The sequence below is a fragment of the Astyanax mexicanus genome, chromosome 4 (assembly GCF_023375975.1).
Source record: "Astyanax mexicanus isolate ESR-SI-001 chromosome 4, AstMex3_surface, whole genome shotgun sequence".
In the NCBI taxonomy this organism is placed as follows: domain Eukaryota; kingdom Metazoa; phylum Chordata; class Actinopteri; order Characiformes; family Acestrorhamphidae; genus Astyanax; species Astyanax mexicanus.
Window position 1 is genome coordinate 45489062 of NC_064411.1, and position 22656 is coordinate 45511717.

Consider the following 22656-nt stretch of genomic DNA (forward strand, 5'->3'; position numbering starts at 1 on the left):
GCCAAAGGAACCTGGAATCGTCTTACCAGAAAACCAGTTTTGTTTAATATACTCATCCTGTACCAACTGGAGGTGTGTTTTCTTGTTCATTGCATCCAACACTGGCATTCATCAAAGGTTCTGGCAGTTTTTGCCAACCCAAGACAAGGTTTGATAAGTAGTTCCGTAGCTCAAATGAGATTTCATTTTGCACATCACTCAGATGTTGGTTTAGATGTGATTTGCCCGTTTGTGGCCTCTTTCACCTTTGGCCACTCTTTATTTATATATCTGGTTATAAAAACCTAAGCCACTTTGGCTATATCCAGACAGCCAGCCTAAATCATATCTTTGACATATCTAGATTGTGTTTAGATTCATTTTTGATAGTCTGGACAGCCAAATTGCAGGAAATGCAATTGCAACCATCCTTTACATGTGCAGCTCAGTCCAGGTGTTCTTAACACTCAAATCAGACTTCAGTGTCTTTTGCGTTATCTGCAATTCAAAAAACAAAAAAAACCTCATAAAATCTAGATTAAAGGGATTTCAAAAGGTCCAATTAGAATGCCAAAGATTAGTTTCTGACGACAGACTTGTTGTATTCATGATGTCCAGACATGCAAATCTGATCTAATTTCCTGCAAGAAACAGTGTAGACAGACATTTAAAAAATCTGATGCAAATCTGATTTGCCTGTGTATGGCCCTTGACTTTGGCAATTGTCAATTGCAGATTGACAAAGGTGATCTGGACTTGGACTTGCAGGACACATGTTGCATGTCTCTTTCTGCCATTGCGTAAGTTTCAGATGCTCCCACACGGATAGTCTTCAGCTTGTTTGGCTAATAAGGAAAGTCTTCAATGACGCTAAAGAAGCATTCCCTCTGGAAGTCATTCCAGAAGTAAAACATCTTGCAAGCTGAGGATATAAACCAGAGGAGGAGTCTGCCAGGGACAGACACAGAGATGGGAAGGCACACAGAGAAAGACAGGGATGGAGAGATAAAGGAATAGCAAGAGAGAGAGAGAGAGAGAGAGAGATTCACATCTCCATTAAAAACAGGCCAGCTCTTTTTACCGTGTGAATATCGGGTGTTAAAAGCAGCTAATGTGGAACAGATGGAGGGTTTATGGGCAGTACTCCAGTACTATAATCTTCAGATAAATAAATAAATACCTGGCTGCCGAGCGAGAAGCCCATGCACAGCACAGAAACGGGGCCAGGGCTCTTACAACCACTGTGGGATGTCAAGAGTCCATTTGATGTCCAGTTCCTCTCCCTCAGGCATCCTTTTCATTCGGATGAAAGTGCCTGAAGCTCTTCACTATGGAGTTAAATCAGTGTCACCAGAACCTGAAACAAAAAAACATGATTCTTGAAAATAAAGAGTGTGTAATCTGGTGTTCTTGAAAAATTTACCTTCAAATATTTAGATATTTAAAATTCAGGTCTTGAAATTTCAGATAAGGACTGTTTTAAAAAATTCAGGTACAAAATTTTTAAGTAAAAAAAAAAATCATGTAGCAAAAAAATAATTCAGGGATTAAAAATTCAGGTTGTAAAAATTCAGGTTATAAAAATTCAGGTCGAAAAAATGCAGGTTATAAAAATTCAAGTTGTAAAAATTCAGGTAAAAAAAATTCAGGTCGAAAAATTTCAGGGAAACATCCGGGGTACACAGAATGACCAATCAAGCGCAGAGCTAATCGAGCTCACAGCGGCCAATCACAACACAGCTCTGAAGCCTGTGGGAGCTGCGTCTTTTTTCACCTGTGGAGAAGCTCCGTGGCAGCTGCTGGGAGAACACAGCTCCTACAGTCGTAAGTAAACTATAACTTGTTTACTCGTCCTCACGTTCGTAAAAACTCTTAAAACTAGTGTTTATTGTTGAAATGGTTGTGTGTTCATGATTGGAAGTGGCTCAGAGCGCGAAATTACGTTAGGTTAGGAGAGGGTCAAGTTAGCTAAGTTTAGCTTAGTTAAACCTAATTTAGCTTACTTTAGGCTAGTTTAGCTTACTTTAGCTTAGTTAAGCCTAGTTTATCTTAGTTTGGGTTAGTTTAGGTGAAGTGATGTGAGGCAAGGTGAGGTTACGTTATTTGAGTCTAGTTTAGCCCAGTTTAGGTGAGGTGTCTTATGTGTTGTTAGGTAGCTGGCATTGAGACTGGGTGACTGGATGAAAATAAACAGTGAGTAAATTAGCTATTTAATAGATATGTAGAGCGTCCTCTTATCTCTGTGGTTTATTATTGACTGACGAAATCAGTTTATTTCTGTTTTAGTTAGTTAGATATCTTGTGTATGTAACTATTGAGGTTCGTACACCATGCTATTGCCACATTCCCCATTTAACAGACTGGCGTTGGCTAGCTGTTATATTTATATATGTGTATATAAATATCTAATTACCTTTCCTGGACTTTCTGGCTGTTAATTCATGTCAGTGCAGTTTAATCAGTTTAGATGTATTTGGCATCCAAATACATGTTGATTACCAATATCTAATGTAACATTATCATTAATGTTGAATTATTTATTTTTTGCTTTATTTTGTCTAACATACATTCTGTTGTGTCTTGTTTTTTAGGTTGTGACCGTGCGAAGTACTGCATATTACCAAAACTAGGGGAAATGTGCTGTTAAAAAATGTGTTAACTGGTTTGTATGTGTTTATTAGCGTGTGTATATATATATATATATATATATATATATATATATATATATATATATATATATATATAATGTAGAAAGAGGATCACACAAAGTAGCCATAGAGTGGCTTACATACACACACACACACATATATATATATATATATATATATATATATATATATATATATATATATATATATATAACACACACACACATACATATACATATATATATATATATATATATATATATATATATATATGTGTGTGTGTGTGTGTGTGTGTGTGTGTGTGTGTGTATGTAAGCCACTCTATGGCTACTTTGTGTGATCCTCTTTCTACACAGTATTATATGTATATTTGTTTGAGATACCACATGTAGAATGTTTTAATATTGGAGAATGATTTATTTTATGATTTTATTTTTCCACCAGCTAATGTTCTGTATGTTTTGTAAACTCCTACATTTCATAGAATAAACATGTTTTCTAAAAAGACTTGTACTTAAGTCTAGTTATTTTAGTTATCTAGACTAGTTATCTTAGGTCAAGAAAACAAGAGTTTTACCCCTGAATGTCACAGCTGTAGGGGATAATTATCAAGATCCACTGCATGGCAATAGGTTTTTATTTCATTAACAAGTAAAAAAGCTTATTTTAGAGTATGTCAAAATCCTGGAGTAGACAAAGACTAATTGTTTGCTAAATGTATTACATTACTAAAGCAAATTATTCACAATACAAAAAGTAAACATATTTATTGACCTAAATATACTCATTCTTTTCAGGACAGTTTCCATCTGTTTTTATGTGCTGTGATTTATAATGACAAAGATTGAAATAATATTGTGTTCTAAACATAGAACTTTGCAGTTTGAAACGGAGACAATGAAAAAGAACCATTAAACAAGGTTGGTTGAAGGGTTTACACATTTATTTACATAAAATAAAAGTACAATGTCTATCACATTTGGCTTAAACGGTCAAATACACAAAATGTCAGTGTATAGATATATAAAACGTAAGTGATTGTATAAAAGTATTAATTATCCAATTTCAGGTAGTTGGTGTTACTAGTCTCTCAGTTAGTGAAATGGGGATCAGCTGAGTGCAGTATAAAGACACCAGTCTGAAAGCTCTCATCACTGAACTCCATATAATTAATTGTGAGATTACTGGGACAAACTACCTGGACCTGAATTAGCTCAGTCACTTTTTAGGAGGTCAATATACTGTATATGCAATTTAATGTTTACATAATGGGCAAAGGAACTCCTCTTCTTCAGGTGGGTTTCCTACACAGGAATGATGGAAGCACTTGTCGCATCCATTGCAGGCAATAACGAATGAAATTGGTTGTTGGGATCAGCAATTTCAGTTAAATATATCATATAGCAGACGAACACAGTGATATTTGAGAAGTAAAATTAACTTTATTTTTTACAGAAAGTGCGTAATTATTCCTTAAACAAAAATAGGCAGATGGATACCTTTGGGCACCCTTGTTGTATTGATTTGAATATATTTAGCACTAATTATTGGAACACAAAATTAGTTTGGTAAGCTCATTGACCCTTGACCTACATACACAAGTGAATCTAATTATCAGAAAGGGTTCATGTAGCCAATTGCAAGTTTTTCCTCCTCTTTACATCTTCTCTGAAGAGTGGCAACATGGCAGCCTCAAAACACAACTATAAAATGAATTGAAAACAAAGATTTTTCATGTTTTTGGGGAAGGATGCAAAAAGCTCAGAGATTTCAGCTGTCAGTTTCCACTGTGAGAAACATAGTGAGGAAAGGGAAGACCACAGGCACAGTTTGGAGCAGAGACGAAGGATGGCGAGAACAGTCATAGTCAACCCACAGACCAGCTCCAAAGACCTATATCATCATCTTACTGAAGATGGAGTCACTGTGCATCTTCAAACCATTTAGCACACTTTGCACAAGTATGAGAGAGAAATGCAGAAGAAGCCTTTTCTGTGCACACGCCACAGTCGCTTGAGGTATGCTAAAGCAGATTTGGACAGCCAGTTTAATTTTAGCATACAGTGCTGTGGGCTGATGAAACTAAAACTGAGTTATTTAAACATCAGTGACGGTGTGCATGGTGGCGAAGAGGGAAAAAAATTAACATTTGCCAGTTCCATCATACTGTGGGGCTGTATGGTGAGTGCAGGTACTGGGAATATTTTTAAAGACAACGACTCTAAAACACTAAACTCTGATCAAAATCTACTTAAGAATTCATGCAGAGGAACAAGTATGACATTCTGGAATGATCATCTCAGTTCCCAAACTTGGATATTATTGAAAATCTGTGGTGTGATTTAAAGCGGGCTGTTCATGATCAGAAACCATTAAACCTGACTGAACTGGAAATGAAGAAAAATGGTAAAATATTCCTTTAACCAGAAGCCAGACTCTCATTGGAAGCTACAGAAAGTGTTTATAGGCTGCTAATCTGCAAAACAAGGAGCTACTAAATATGGATGTAATTTTTCTTTTGGGATGCCCAAATTTCTGCACCTGGCTTTTGTAAAGAATTATTGAACACTTTCAATAAATCATATAAACTTCATTTCATTTCTCAAATATCACTGTCTTCATCTGCTTTATGATATATTTTACTGAAATTGCTGATCCAAACAACCAACGACTTATAAAGAACATTTTTGAAAATGATCAGGGGTGCCCAGACTTTTTCATACTACTGTTTGTACATTATATCAGACTGTTCTGACCTTATCTTAGCAATACAAGTAGGTGACAGCCAAAGAACATAAAATAGATAACTGTCATTTATTGGCAACAAAATGTTTTAAAACAGAACTTCGTTTGTACCCATTTAGGAGGCAAAGCAGCTTCCAAAGCATGATGTGGAGTGGTTTCCCCAGAGTCTGCAAACATCAGACAAATCTACAAAACACAACAGAATACATTTGTATGCAAATAATTGAAACACTAAGCATTTCTCATTTTTTTTAGCATAAATACACTTGTGTTGTCTGGTAGGATATGTCAGTAATTAAATTAGGCTGCAATGCAGACTGTTTACAGTATTCTTCTTAATGCGTCAGAACTGGAACGTGCAATTTGATACACTGATTGCTAAATAATCTATGGGTGGGTGGAAACAAATAGTCGAACCGTTGGTATTGATGGACAAACCCAATTTGACTGACAAAATCCTGAGCCGGGTACAGCCCTAATATGTTTAGAATACAGTAACTATTCTCCTGAAATGTTTTTGCCGTAGTCAGCAGTTAAATCATAAATAACACAAATAATAATAACAGTTTTATGCAAACATTTGAACATCACTGGCAACACAACTGTGCCTAAACGTTTGCACAAGATGCATGTGTATAACATGTACTTCAAATATGCTATGATTCAACATTACTTGTTAATAATTCATAATTAATTAAATGAACTTAAATAATTAATTAAACCACTGAGATAAGAGGACGCTCTACAAATCCATGAAATAGCTAATTTACCCACTGTTTATTTTTCATCCAGTCACCCAGTCTCAATGCCAGCTACTTAACATCACATAAGATACCTCACCTAAACTGAGCTAAACTAGACTCAAATAACGTAACCTCACCTTGCCTCACATCACTTCACCTAAACTAACCCAAACTAAGATAAACTAGGCTTAATTAAGCTAAAGTAAGCTAAACTAGCCTAAAGTAAGCTAAACTAGGCTTAACTAAGCTAAACTAGGCTAAAGTAAGCTAAATTAGGCTTAACTAACCTAAAATAGGCTAAAGTAAGCTAAACTAGGCTTAACTAAGATAAACTAGGCTTAACTAAGCTAAAGTAAGCTAAACTAGGCTAAAGTAAGCTAAACTAGGCTTAACTAAGCTAAAGTAAGCTAAACTAGCCTAAAGTAAGCTAAATTAGGTTTAACTAAGCTAAACTTAGCTAACTTGACCCTCTCCTAACCTAACGTAATTTCGCGCTCTGAGCCACTTCCAATCATGAACACACAACCATTTCAACAATAAACACTAGTTTTAAGAGTTTTTACGAACGTGAGGACGAGTAAACAAGTTATAGTTTACTTACGACTGTAGGAGCTGTGTTCTCCCAGCAGCTGCCACGGAGCTTCTGCACAGGTGAAAAAAGACGCAGCTCCCACAGGCTTCAGAGCTGTGTTGTGATTGGCCGCTGTGAGCTCGATTAGCTCTGCGCTTGATTGGTCATTCTGTGTACCCCGGATGTTTCCCTGAAATTTTTCGACCTGAATTTTTTTTACCTGAATTTTTACAACTTGAATTTTTATAACCTGCATTTTTTCGACCTGAATTTTTATAACCTGAATTTTTACAACCTGAATTTTTAATCCCTGAATTATTTTTTTGCTACATGATTTTTTTTTTTACTTAAAAATTTTGTACCTGAATTTTTTAAAACAGTCCTTATCTGAAATTTCAAGACCTGAATTTTAAATATCTAAATATTTGAAGGTAAATTTTTCAAGAACACCAGATTACACACTCTTTATTTTCAAGAATCATGTTTTTTTGTTTCAGGTTCTGGTGACACTGATTTAACTCCATACTTCACCTGGAGCAATAATGACACACTTGCTGAAGTGTTAATCACTGAAACAGTAAGTAGAGAAGGGTTAGCATGATGGTGGGAAATCACACACCTCTTCTCCATGTGGAGATCTGTGCAAGCACAGTAACAAGAACAGAACAAAATTTATTTTATTGTACGTCAATGATTGTATCAGTGATTCAGCACAGTAATTTAACGTCCAGGTTATAGTATTTTGGTTTCTCTTGACCCATAGAGGTCAGAGTCTGGTCTTGTGTGGCTGAAAATAACTGGCTACTGACATTGCAAAGATGACCGCCAAATGAATTTAAGAATTTGATTGCATTTAGTAACAGAAATGATTACATTTAGTAACAAATCTTGTTAATGAGATCTAAACGTGGATCATCACTCTACCCTTCATCATCCCCAATTTCCAATTGTATCCCAAAAGTACTAGATGCAGCACCAGATTCCCAGGGCCTTTACTGCTCAAAGTCAGAAGGCTTTATACCACTCTAAACCCATGTCTGTTTCATGTTTATCTGCTATAAAGAGGCCTGTTCTAATGGCAGGACTTTAAAACATTCTGAGAATTTTTGAAGTGGTTTTAATAGATTGACAGTATATTTTATGAATACAAATAAACTCCAAAATATTGGCTGGTATAGCAGATAAGCTAAAGTAACAGACTCTGCGGAGGAGTTCAGTTTAAGCAAACAAGAGGCTATTCTCTGGGAAATCCAAGATGGCGCCTGTAATCTGTGTCAATAATGGTTTAAAATTGCGAGTGATTCCTAGTCCTTATTAAAGTTTTTTGGTGACTGTAAGCCCAAATTAATTTACTGGAAGTGGGTCAGATTCACTGAGATTTTCTCAGGTTTTCTTAAATATAACTGATGATCAAGGTAGGGCTTAAAAGCTCAGTCATGTATGGGAAAGTATCATCAGAATATTAAGAATTAATCATAAACCCATGAGTCTAATAGTTTATCTGAAGAAAAGGACATTTATGTTTTAAAATATTTTATATATTATATACTATATACTGTAGCAACGCCAGAGGAGGAGTAACAAGGCCAGACCATGGTTCTTTTAGAATAGGAAAGAGTATGAAACAAGTAATATTTCTCTCATAAAATGACAGCTCATCCATAGAGACCCCTATCCAGCCTCAAACCCAACACCACGAGGATCAATAATGATCTGTGGAACTGCCACAAATGAACTGAACACACACAAACACACACGCACCCCACTAAATATCCACAAGAAAGGAGGAAGGATCTGAGACTTAATGCTGAAACTAGAACAATCTATCACTACTTCTTAAACCTAACCCAGATCAGGATTTAATATGAACTAAAGTTTATTCGTAAAAAGACTTAAAACTTGGACCTGACAGCTAATGTGGATCTGGATGAGAGTTCTACCAGCAGACTCCAGGGCATATGAGCATATGAAACAAGAACGATTTAAATAGAATAACAAAGGTTAATTCTTTAATTTAAAGTAAGGCGCCATCATCTACCCAATCCTCATCACATATGAACCATTGCAGATGCTGCAGATGTGTAGTAGGCCAAAACTCAGGACAAACAGACAGAAAAAACCTGGTGATGATGGGGAGGATGGAGGGAAATGTGAATTGTCCGCTTCTGAAAGCAGGGAAACGTGTGACAAGACGTCTTTTAAAGACAGGTGGAGGTTGGTGATTGGTCAAGGTAAGGTGACATAGCATTAGGGTCTCCTGTTAGAACTATGCTGAGCTTACATTTTTCAAATATGGGCCAGACTTAGGGTTGGGTTCCAATTCAGGCCTGGGTGCCATTTATAACTGAATTCATCCTGCACTTTCGCTGTAGTATAGTTTTTAACTTGGAGCTGAACAGCAAAACTTAAAAAATACATTTGGTAAGCCAAAACTGAAATGTTAACTTGGGTGGTTGTTTATTTTATTACTATTTTCTATGCTTCATAATAGCTATTATTGTTTGTACACAGTAGGTTTGCTGTGCTACTATTATAAATATAATGCATTTGTGTTAAAATTGAATGGTATGGGCTTCTGGTAACCATTTATTGGACAGTTTTGGGATGAAACCATATTGTGCTTTGGGTTTGGTTGGGTTCAGACTAAGCAACTGGCACTGTGTGTTGGATTGAATCTAAGAAGATCCTGGTGTGTTTGGGTTTGGACAAAATTTTAGGTCTACTTTAAACTAGTGTCATACAGTGAGAAACAGCTAATAATAAGGTATAATTTACTGAATGTCAGAGCATGTTGTCTTTGGAACATACTAATGCTGCTGTTGTGATTACACTCTTAACAGACTGTTCTAAAACATGATTGTCATCTTTGTACTTTGTGTAGACTTGTTGACGTGCTCATGACTGAAACGGACTTACGTGGAATTGAAATTGCATTTAACTGTGGGCTTCTTATGTTGTTCTTTGGAACAGAGTTTGAAAGTTCCAGTGAAATCATGTGACATGTGCTCATGTGATCATGTGAAAAAAGCTGTCTCATTTCTGTCTCATCTTCGTTTTATCTCGACTTTCCAGTTATTTGTGTTATTTTGAGCCATCCAGCCATATATTGCTGCATAAAGTCTGACACTGTGTGTTTTTGATGGATATATATATATATATATATATCAGTGGCGGTTGCTCTAAGACTGCAAGGGAAGCTCAGCTTCCCCTAAAATGTAAAAAAATAAGTGATTAAATATATACTGTTGTGCAGTGGCGTGCACAGACATTTTGGGGGGCAAGTGCTCAGGGGGGAAAAAGGGCACTTTTTAGCACACGTGGAACACTTCATTATAAAAAAAATTACACTCATGTTGAATGAAATTTGACTTTTATTTGTAACATTCTCTAAACGTGAGTTGTCAATGGAAAAATTTCACACCACCAACTGATAAAATACATAGTAGTTTGGTGCTGTATGAGACATATTACTGCACAACAAACTGATTTCAGGTTGGGTTTTGAGGGCAAACGGTACGATTTTACTTGATGTGTATGTTACCTGGCTGGTGGGACACGGGAGAGAAGTTACCGTGCGTGCTGTGTAGAAGACTGGCTGAACTGAACTGCTGCTGCAGCACATCTAGTGTGCCTTGCTAGGAGCAGGTTTGATATGGGGGGGGGTCACATCTATAATGTAATATAATATAATATAATATAATGTAATCTGCTTATTTGAATAAGCCCATTTTATAGTCTCTTAAAACAACATTTGTGGAATTACCTTTAATCATAAATAAACCATTCTTTTTGTACTTCTGTTTATTATTAGTTACATCCAAGTAAAGGTCACTTTACAACCTAAACATGTTACTCCACTTTACATTTACTGTTGATAAAAAAATATGCATGCAATGTCTGAACTATATATAAATATATGAAAAAACAAACTGATGAGGTATCACCTAATGTTTAACAGAATATAACAGATATTATTATTATTACTATTATTATTATGTATTGGCATGTCAATTCTGTTGTATATTTGTATATTTACATTTACCCCACCTTTTTCGACTAAAAGTACTTATGATGGTGGTCTTTTACGTAAAAGAATGTAACCTTATGTTTCATAGAGATTTTTGGCAAATGTTAATATGAACTTTAGATGACCCAAACCCTCCTAGTCTGTTAGTTTCATGAGCTTTTACTAAAGGACCAGATATATTCCATTAGTAAATCTAAGGGGCTAAGGGATTTTAACAGGTAAACTCAATAAATGAGAGTTTATTAGCTGATCATATGGATGGGTTAAGAAACTGCTTTAACTACCTACATGAAGTATTGTACTAAATTCTGTCTATCCACTACATCCAGCTTCTAGCTAACTAGTTAAGCTAGCTAAAATAATTTTCCTTCATTATAATTTACAGTAATCCTAGTCTACAAGTCACAATGACTATCACAAGCTCACAGAGGATTTGATCTGTGGGTTTTGAGTCGTTTATTTTTAACCAGCTATCAGAAATAATCTCATAACAGTGTACATGGTAAGCTCCGTTACCTTTAAAAATAATCGCTGTATATCCAGATCTGTTTTAACGTCAGCTCGCTGCACCCCGCTGCTGAATCTAAAAAAGAAAACTTCCTCCACAGAGAAGGGGAGTGGCTTCCCCACTCTCCTCCGCGCTCCGCAAAACCAGCGAGCTGATTGGCTGTTTCTATTAAGAGGCGGGACTTTCTTCCTGAACCGGCTTCGTGACTGGCCTATGCTTGCGCGACCGCGCGGGGTCACGTGACAGAGGAAGAGAGCGGTGTCGTGTGTGAGCTGATTTCAGGGCATTCTGTTTTCACTCGTTTTTAATCGCACAGGTTTTCAAAAGATCATTTCAACATGGCTTCAGTAAAATCTTAATAATAATAATAATAATAATAATAATAATAATAATAATAATAATAATATAAAAAAAAACAACGAAGCTTCAAAAGTGCACTTTGGTTAATAAAGGGCTTTAGCACCACCTGATGTCTATGTGTGCACGCCTATGCTGTTGTGTGTACATGTCACTGATTAAATATGCGCTACACCGCGCTGAACTTAGTTCAGAATCAGCTTCTTATCACTGGTAACGCCGCGGCTTTCCTCTCACTCATTCCCGCAGCTTCACGGCGCTGCTTTGAACAGTGCGGACGCTGAGCGTCCACAGAGCTCAATAGCGGAGCAAAGCGCGCGGCGAAACGAGACGAGTCATTGGATAAATGCTGGTTTTTGTCCCGCCCATCGGACACTCAGCGTCTCTGGGGGTCTATGGACCAGTGGGCTGGCCTCGGCCCGGACGCTCAGCTTCTGCGTGATGATTGGATGATCTGTCTGAGGCGGAGTCCCTTTTTGATTGACAGCGAAATGAGCGAATCAGCGATCTTTTAGTGTAAAAATGCATTTGATAGTCTTCCTTACGAAGAAACACTTAGAGTTAAACAGCAAGGCAGATCAACTGCTCAGATTAATTTGGTGTAAAAGGTGGGGAACAGTAACAGGTATTTTCAGCTGTTCTGGTATGATAAAGTGAGCTGCTGTAACAAATAAAATGTACTGATGGCCACGCCTCTTGATGAAACTATCTCAGGACATAAATGAACAGGGGCCAGTAGTAAGTATTGTGTTATTATTAAAAAATAATTGAAATAATTTAAATTAATAAAGGGATTATTTAAGGAAATTAAAACTGTCCAAAAAGGAAATAAATTTACCTGCATTTTTTCCTTTACCAACTTTAAAGATTTTGCGTAATGGTTTTTTTTTACTGATCATTTTATGTTTATTAATGTCATAGCATCTTTTTTTATGTAATTGTTCAATGTAAAGAATGGGAACCTTTTTGTTGTGTAGTGAAAACTTGAAAATAATGCCTTTTGTTTACAAAAAAAAATCTCAGGGAGAGTAGAATTTACGTATAAATAAAACTACATATGTTAAGATGTAGGCCGAAATTGAGCTTCCCCTCCTTGAAAGACCAGCATCCGCCACTGATATATATATATTCATGAAAACCTTTGTCTGATAATAAATTACCTGTTTTTTTGCTCAATAACAATAACAAATGCATCTGTAACAAATGCATCTGTTTCTCTCCAGGCAAACCTAATATAACCCTGTATAATCTACAGACGGCCGGTAACTTTTAGTTTGAGAATTTCATTTGGTAAAAGTCAAAGTGTCAAAACTAAAATGGAATTTCTATCAGCACTGGCCATTTTTCAGTGTTTTCTGCTATCTATATTTTTGTTTTATTGACTATGTCGGAGAACATGTCTTGCCAGTTAATGTACTATGCACACAAATAAAAACACACTGTCAGGGTGAATTTAGTAAAACGCTTTAATTTGAAAAAGACAGAAAGAATGCTAAGAATGCTTGGTTAACTTCTTCTATAGGCGTCCGCTATGTAATCTTTATATAGATGTAGTTGCCTAGAGGACTCTTAGAGGGAATTGAGTTTCAGAATAAGCTTTGTATTTGGTTGGCAGTTTAGGCAGTGGCATTCAGGCGTTCAACATTGTATGATGTTAAAAATGTCAATCTAGGGAAACTGTGGAGGTCAAGATCAGAAAAAATCCCTATTATTAATTCTACAATGGGGAAATTTGCATATTTGTATAGGTCCCAATCTTTGCCTCAGCCCACATTGAACATGCCCACACTTTGGAAACTTAGGGATATGTCATAACGTATCGTATACGATAATATCGCCAACATTTGTGAAAATCGTGAATGATATTATACCCTGAAATATTGTGCCATATCACCCACCCCTAATTATCATATCAGGGTGCTACTTGTTTTGCTGTTTTTAGCAAAAGGAAAATTCACACTGTTCTCATTTCCCATTATATAACTACTATAGACAGATTATAGCTGTTCAGTATCGTTTATTTTACTTTAATTCTGGATATATGGAGATATTTGGAGTGCATTATTAAGATCATGGAATTTATTTTTTTATTATCTGCCAAATTATCTCATATGCAATACTAAAATTAAATTTTCATTTTGTTGCATCAGTGTATTCTTGAAATATTGGTTTTTAATTCAGCGTTTTGTCATATCGCCAAGAGTATTTTCGCGAATATACCATGAAATATTGTGATATTATTTTAGGGCCATATCGCTCACCCCTAATATATCGTTTGTGTGACATAATAAAGACCAATTTATTTGTATTCCTTTACTATATTTTATGTATAGACTATACATAGACTATGTATAGTGCTTTTTTGAGGGTTTTTTTTATTCATGTCATATCCCATACTTTTACTGTTACTTTCACTTTTTTCATTCTACAAACATGTCACTAGCAGGAAACCCAGCTTTAACCAAAACATGAGGGATTGTAAAGTCAACTGTTTGTAACAACATTACGAAAAAAGAAACCAGTGTTGATACAAGCAGTGGAGAAATGACCTGGTTGAGCAGGGAAGCCTACTGTACTGGATGATAGAGAAATCCTTCTGTTGTGAGGAGAAAACCTCAAACGGTGACCCAGCAGGAACATATTTCAGAGTGTAGGCTGAGGGCAACTGGGTCAGACTTCTATTTAATTGTTGGTTTTACTGTGAACTGTGTGTGTGTTCAATGAATGGGGCAGAATATACATGGTGCTGAGGGCCAAGGAGACAATATAATATACAAAAAGAAGGTTGACAGATTTTAGGTTGAGCTTTAAAACATTTTATAACATCACATTATATTTTGTTTTTTGAATGTTTAGCTAATAATAGGGCTGTTTAATATATTGTAAATATTGATATATTGGGGGCTCTGAGTGGTTCAGCAGAATAAGTCACTGCCTCTATGATCTGAGGATCGCTGGTTCGACTGCTGGGTGTTTGAGAGAGCACATTATGTCTGTAATGCTACAGGCTAACCTTTGTGGTACAGTTTTACTGCTGCTGTAGTCTTTCACTTCATTTAATTAAGCGATATATGAACATCTGTAACTTCTGTTTGAAAGCATTTCTGGAATCTTTTCAAAATGTTCTCTGTTAGTTTGGATTTTTAGTCATTACTCAGCCCTACTTCCATATTAAAGGTGTTGTTAGGGTAAATCCAACACTTAAATCCAACATCCAGTTCAATGTTGGCCTGTGAGCTACACTTTGACCAGTCCTCTTCTGTAGACATACATGGCTGTGGGCTCATTCTCACAGGCTCATTCCAACGCACTGATTTGGGAGAGGGAGCTGGACAGACTCCTCTCTTGAGCCCAATGATTACAGGTTGGCTTCAGTATCACTGCTTCCCTGACTGAAAAGAAGTGGAAGATAATAAGATGGAATTTTAATATAATATAATATTAAACATAAATAAAAGACTTCTGACTTCCCAATTTCTGGGAAGACCCTACATTTATACATAGAATATATAATAATGTCATATGTTAATCCTAAAATCTGTGTGTGACAGTTATATCAAAACTTGAAATGAAATGCTATAAAAAAAATGCTATAAAAAAGCTGTATAGTTTGTATAGTTATACAGTACATGCCTGACAGACCATATAGAAAAGATAAGCATCTGTTAATTGTCTGCTTTCTTGGCTTCCAGTAAGTATAGAATGATTTAAATTTACAAGTAATCAATATACCCTTAATGACCATAACATTTGTCTGGCTGGGTGCCATGTATATAGAAGTCGCTGTAATTTCGAGGAGGTTCATCTGATATGTCATTGTCCGAATCCTTTACGATTATTTCTGCAAAGCCACAGTAATTACAAACCGGGGGTAAGCTATGATTTGTTAACAAAGACATTTCTAAACATGGCCAAACATATCCTCAACCAACCTCTGTTTTTCCCTTTTCCTTAAAATGCAGAAAAAGCAAACAGTATCAAAGTATCATAGCACAGTCGAGACAGTAATATAAAAGGCTGAAAGGTCCACTGGATGACTAAGTTGTCATGAAAGATGATGATTTGTCTACAATCAGTGCAGACAGTGACACAGTTCTGCTCTAGTCTACTCACCTTTGTACTACCGTAGATAAAGGTCTCAGGCCTGCATTGGAATGGTTGTAGGCCTTTATGGTGCCGTGGGGCAGGTTAGTCTAAGAAACTGACTCTATTCAGTGTTTATGTTTAAGGACTGACATTTCAATGAACTGGTCATCCCACAAGCTAGTAGAAGCGTTGTTTAACAGTTCCTGCTGTGGGACTTCCCCTTGTATTTTGAGCCACCACTAAAGGACAAGCCATACACATGCATCCTTAACAAGATCAGAGCTAAGGCTGATTTATATTTCTATATTGAGTCAATACAGAAAGGCCTATGTGTGTAACTGCGAAAGTGGCAAATGTGTCTGCATTGTGTGATGCATAGTTACATTTTCAGGAAGGTTTGAGTCAGGCTATGCTGTAAGGTACACAGTTTTATGTAGGGTACGTGTAAAGTATGTGTTGTCTACAGCGTAGAGTTGGGACAGAGGCCTAAATTGGCCTTTACCTTCACGTGCATTAATACATTAATATTACAGGATTTTACACAAATATGTTACGCAGTTCTAGAAAACACTTATTTTACCAAAGTTACATAGTGCAGTTAGCAGCTTGCCAAGCCTGTAGAATATATAATTATACAGATCTCGTTTACAGCTCACAAGAGCAGTGAAACTGATATTTTAAGGTATAAATGCTACATTAGGGGTGGGTGATATGGCCCTAAAATAATATCACAATATTTCATGCCATTTTTGTGATAATGATACTCTTGGTGATATGAGAAAACACTTAATTAAAAAAAGTTCAAGAATACACTACTGTAAAAAGGAATATTAAATTTTATTATTGCATATGATATGATATTGCACACCCCTAACTGAGATAAAAAAATAAAAGAATTTGATCAGATTTGTCAAATTCAGAATGTCATAATACACCAATAATACACTCCAAATATCTATATATATATTCAGGATTAAAGTAAAATGAATGATACTGGACAGATGGCACAATATTTCAGGGTATAATATCATTCATGATATTTAAAAATGTTAGCAATATTATTGCGTAAGATACAATATGGCACACCCCTGCATAGCATAATGTTGCTTTAAAGCAGTATTTCTCAAACCTTTTCGTTTATCTTTCATTTATCTTACCATTAAAACCATAACCAGTTCATTCACTTTTATTTTTGGTAATTAATGCAACTTTATTTAAAAAAAAAATATATTGGAACAGCTGTAGGTCTCTGTGGTACTGTAGGGCAATTCATCTAAGAGTCTGGCACTTTTTCTGTGTTTATGCTTCAGGGATGGCGTTCCAATGAGCTGGTCGTCCCACAAGACCCCATCAGAGCTGAGAAGTGTTCAGAGGTGCGTCATTCTTTTTCTAGATACATTATACAACAAAAAAAGAAAATAAAGAATCCAGGACTCTATTTTTAGCTCTTTTCCTTTGTAGGCGTGCAACCAGCACAGCCAGGTCCAGGAGAAATCCCTCATGTGTGTCATTTAGATAACTGGTTATAGTCTCAATGACAAAGTGCCGCTTTGACAACAGTTGTTGCGGGCCAAGAAACCCGGATTAATTCGTCCATTAGAGAGGCTATATTTGTGGTGTGATGACTAATAATAGCTTTATAAGGGAATAGGAGTAGGAGATATCTAGTAACTACTATAACATGTAGTTTGTCTGAGTGTGTGTGTGTTTGTGTTGTGAGGGCCAACTGTCCTCACAAGGATTGCAGTGTATGATAATTTTGAGCTTGTGGGGACATTTTTGTGGTTCTGATCCTTTTCTACTCAATCTGATTTTTTAAACTGGAAAACTAAAAAAGTGAAATGATTTACGTTTGCTTGTTGAGGTTCAGATTAGAGTTAGGGTTAGGTTAGAGTTAGGGTTAGGGTTAGGGTTGGGTCAGGGGTTCTTAACCTGGGGAATCGTCTGAATTCAACCCAGACTCCCACTGCCTGTCAGGTATTCCTCTCTGATGCGTTTTGTGGGGTTAGTTGACCATAGAGTGGTGAGATTAGGTGGGGGAGGGGCGTCACAAAATATTTTGAATCGTAAAAAAGTAAAGTAAAAAATTTAAGAAACTCTGGGTAACATTATTGTTAAGAGTAGGGTTATGTGTAGTTATGACTAGCCACAGAAATCGTTATACCAATGGAAGGTCCTCACAAGAATAGCAAGACAAATGTGTGTGTGTGTGTGTGTTTGTGAGTTTACTGGAGAAAAAGAATAAAGGCATTCTGGTGTTTGGCACCTGCAATAGGGCTTCTTTGTAAATTCATTGACTTTCCAGCCAAGACTAAAAAAGATGACAGCCAAACATGTGGAACGATACATTCAGTCTTCTGCTTTCATCTCTCTTTCTCACTCTTTTCCACCTCTTGGCTCATTGTTTGTTCAGTCCTTTGACTTCTGATGTGTTTGTTATTTTATCAGAGTAGCTCACACCCACTTGCTGCTCTGTTGTAGCTCCAATCCTCAAGGTCGTGGCCTTTGCGCTTCGTGTGAACGTAGGGGTAAACAACACAAGACAAATCTGAAAGGCATCTTCACACTCTCTGCAGTTTCTTTCAGCTTTTTCAGTTTAGTATTTATATATATATATATATATATATATATATATATATATATATATATATATATATAAAACAAAAAGCAGACGAACATGAATCCCATAACATATTGTAGGCTGCGGTCATCAACAGGTGTATGTGCACCTGGCAAAACTCTTTGGCTGTATTTAAATTTCTAGGCTAAAGTAAATGATATTCCGTGTTTTTAAGCTGTTTACACTTATCCTATAGTCAACATTTGTCTGAACAATTCACCCTTCTAAATAAGAGCAGTAATTTACATGTGTAGGAGCCAAATGCCTCCTAAACGGCCTTGGACAAAGCCATAGATATTATTTTATTTAAATGCTTTATTTTTAAGTGTGTATTAATTTTATGCTTTCACAGCAATAGATTTATTTTAATGCTTTGGCTTTGAACTCTAGCATCACGTCATGTGTATTAGGAGTAGTTTTCTGACCGTGTCGTTGTGCTGTGGACTGAATTAAAATATTCAGATAAAGGAAAAGTGGACATAAGATGCACGTCTGTTGGATTAATTTGTTTTACTTTTACGACGAATAAAAGTCAAGAGTTAAAACGAGCATTAGTGTGGATTAAATAGACTGTCTTCCTTCTGGAAACACGTGTCTGTTACACAGCTCTTTTTACTTTCGGTTTCGGAAACCCATTATATGTTTAGATTTAAAAAAGGAGCGTTATTTGACCATGCCCACTGCTTTTTTTTGCATCCTTGGTTTCTTTAAACGTTTTTGACACTTCGGACTGAAACCCTCACTCATAGCTGTCATCCATGTTCTCGTCACACCCATTTTTTCCTTTCTCTTTGCGTTAAAGTCGTTCAGACTAGGTCACATTGCCGTGTATTGGATACTATATGTATCTTGTTTCAGTGCAAAAAAAGTGCCCAAATAGGAACTGAAAATGTCAGAATTTGTGTTTTTTTTGTGTTCACACTGCCACACAGATAAAACATCTGTCACACATGATGAATTTTATGTGGTCCTAGATCAGATGTGTATCCATTTGCTGGCATGATTTCCTTTTTGCATGCACACATCAAACAACAATTTGGGCATAGCAGATTATGCCCATAATTCTTCTTGTTTCCTGTTTGTTTGTATTTTTTTTATAGCATACAACAGAGCACCGCCTAAAGGGAGTCAGATTCTTGCAGAGAGTTGAAATTAGGACAACAAATTTGCATATGCATTTTTTAGAAATACACAGGCTACCAAATTCGATCTGAGGAAAATATAAAAATTGATAAATGTGGCTTGTGCTGTGAATGTAGACATCATAGTCACCTTACTCAGGACTGGATGGTCTGATCTACCCCTGAACTGTAAGGAAAAAGCGTGGGGAGGCTGTTCTTGTTCATTGACGTTCACAGCCGAGGTGCCCTTGAGCAAGACACCTAATCTCCAATTGTGCTAGGGCACTGCCCCTCTCTCTGGTTCACTAGAGCGTGCTCCTGGCTGTAAAGTGTGTTTCTAATTAATCTGATTTTCTCTGGCCACTGGACTGGAAACCTCTAATTGTCCATCTAGTACAAGAGACACTATAGCCAATCTCTGGCCACCCAAATAACATCTGGTCACCATTGGCCTGGCCCTGTGGTCAGAAACTGACCAATGATGAATGGTGTAGAGGTTGCCTGGCAAATTGTGCATGACGGGACCTGGGCTGTAGTCGCAGTCTCTAATTGTACACCTGTATCAGAGGTGGGGGAGTTAAGGTCCATCATAGTTTTTAACAGCATAGTCTAAAATACAGGTTGGTTTGACCTAGATATAGTTATATAGTGGGCATGTACAGTGAGAAAACCTAAATAAAGTGGTTAATAAGTTACATGAGTGCGTCGTTACACCAGCATAGGTACAATATAGGTAAAATGTAGACTACATTAGAACATTGGATACAGGATATAAGTGACTGCGTGCTTATTTATTGTACATATGCACATATGCATGTACAAATAGATGTACAAATAGAAGTGACTGGGATTGAGTTAAAAAAAACCTGATGTCCAGGGCTCTCAAGTTTTGTGGGAGTGAGATTGGTTGTGGGGGGTGGTGGGTGCACGCTCAAAGAATGAGACTTGAGAACACTGCTGATGTCTCTGGGGACAAAGAATCTTCTCAATCTGTCCGTTGAGCACAGTGGCTAATATTAATTTATAAATATGCTACATCAACTGACAAACGGACAAATTAGCAAAAAGGTATTGTCAGGTTTCATAAGTGAAAAATGGCTGGTTTTCTTTGAACACAACTGCTGGAAACGATGGAACCAATTACTCGAAACACAATCCACTACTAGCGCATATGCAGGGGAAACTTTGGCTGAGGCCTGAAAGCTGTTTATTTAGATCAGTGCATAATTTCGAGAGCACACCAAGGGCATTCTAACATGACTGCGGTTGGAACTCCTGTAAACATCTCCGCGTAATTTTAAGCAAAGCACCAGTGGAACAATGTGTTGCCCGGGTATTGCGACAGACCGACTATGGAATGTTCTATTGCCTCACTGGGAAATCTGAAATCAAATCTGAATGTGATATGAAGACGGTAACTGCGGGACCATGTGTGCGGTGCTATACATGAGTTTATTTTTGGAACATCCTTCATGATTAAGCTCTGTGAAGTGAGTCTTCTGAATTTGTGATGCTAACCAGAGTCGAAAGGTGACTCCCTCGCTGTGACGTCCACAGGAAACCACTCCACCTTTTAGTAATTGTAAAAATATACATACATGCAGGGTGGGATGCCATGTGACCTATGGGTCAGCAATGTTATGGAAGTATTTGTAACCTGTTGCTGTAAGGATGACGGCTTTGAGACGGTGGAATATAAATATTTGGTCGTTTCCTGTGATTCAGGGCTTCCTGATGGCTGCTTCATGTGTGTTCAGAAGATCTACACTTCATCGCTTATTTGTAACACTATCAGGGCAACCATTAGAGACAAGGCCGCAATCCAAACCTTAATTTGAGGCCTGTTTTAGTCCTTTTATCACAAAAAATAAGTGTTTAATTTACAGCCATAGAGATGCATGAGGTTTATTGCAATTGTGTCCTGAGCATGAGTGGCTGCTGCAATAAGGATGTTTGCCAAAATGTCTTAAACTTGACAGAAGTCCAGTTACCTTGAGAGTAGTAGTCAGTGTAGTTCAGTAAGTCAATCTTTCTTTTTCTGTCAGCAGCACCCTCTTGTGTTAGCTTGTTAAAGGTGCACCTGTGTTAATCACAATATTCACTTTCTAGGTGTTTTTAGTGCAGTGGTGCACTTGTAAACTGAGTGCTATGGCGTTCTATTTTAGTGCGTGTTGAAGAGAGAGAGGAGAGGGTGTTATGAATGTTTTTAACATAATAAAATGAAATCTACTTTCTACTTTCTTTCTAATTTAACAGAAGTGACGCTATATTTCTATATATCGCTAAATAAGAACACTAATATGTACATCACCAAGCTATGTAAAAAGAATAAAAAAACAGAAGAAAGTTGGGGCCAAACTTGGTACAATGATTAATTTGTGTTAAAATATATTAATAATAAAAAAGATAAAAGAGAGTTTTTTTTTCCATTTTTAAAGTGACTTTTATTATTTCTTATATCCACACATTTTCAGGCAGTGTGTTTTTCACAGATAATGCAACATAGACTCGGGCGTAAAATTGAACCACGGAAAGGGAGAAGTCCACAAGGAGCACTGATAGTTCTGATGTTGGTGCGTACACATCCAGAGGAAGAGGCAGAGGAGGAAGAGTCCTTCATCCCAGAATGGTACCTAGCTCCCACTTTTTTCTATGTGTTAGTAGAGATCACTTTAAACTTTTCCCTTGTCTTTAGGAAATAACAAAAGCTTCAACACCTTCTTACCGTAAGCAGTCCTTTCAAACAGTGCTGACAGTCTTCATTCATGTTCATCACATGATGAACGGCCGTTTGATTGTATCGCATCACATATTCTCAAAGCCTCTCGTTCCATAGTTTTGAGATCGTTGTTAGAACTAGTAAAGAAGGCATTTACATAATATGGTTAGATCTTTATATATTTCCACTTTTTTCAAAGGTTCACACTTGCACTCATAATCATATTTGGCATATGCATTACCGTTTCAGCTTTTAAAACTGAATTTATATCTGATGTTTGGATCTTTATAACATGACTGATGATAAAATGCATCTTTACACTGGCAGTGGGTTTCAGTCAGTGGTCTATAGAAAATGGCACTGCATTATTGTACCTTTTCCTTTGCACATAATCAAACAAAATCAGTCCTTAATCAGTGGCGTTAACATCTTGGTCTATACCTAATTAGCAAACCTGCAAATCAATTTCACATATAACTCCTGCCCGAGGGAGTAATTATCTTTATTAATGCTTTGCGTAAGTCTTGAATAG

General features: G+C 36.7%; 1 long non-coding RNA gene across 1 annotated transcript in view; it reads left to right on the forward strand.

Moving 5' to 3' along the window:
* LOC111194541 (uncharacterized) overlaps positions 1 to 22656 on the forward strand; it is a 64734-nt gene that overhangs the window by 28378 nt on the left and 13700 nt on the right. Inside the window, exons 3-4 of the long non-coding RNA XR_007438885.1 lie at positions 16975 to 17037; positions 21898 to 22034. This is a non-coding gene — a long non-coding RNA (uncharacterized LOC111194541). The remainder of the gene's footprint in view (positions 1 to 16974; positions 17038 to 21897; positions 22035 to 22656) is intronic.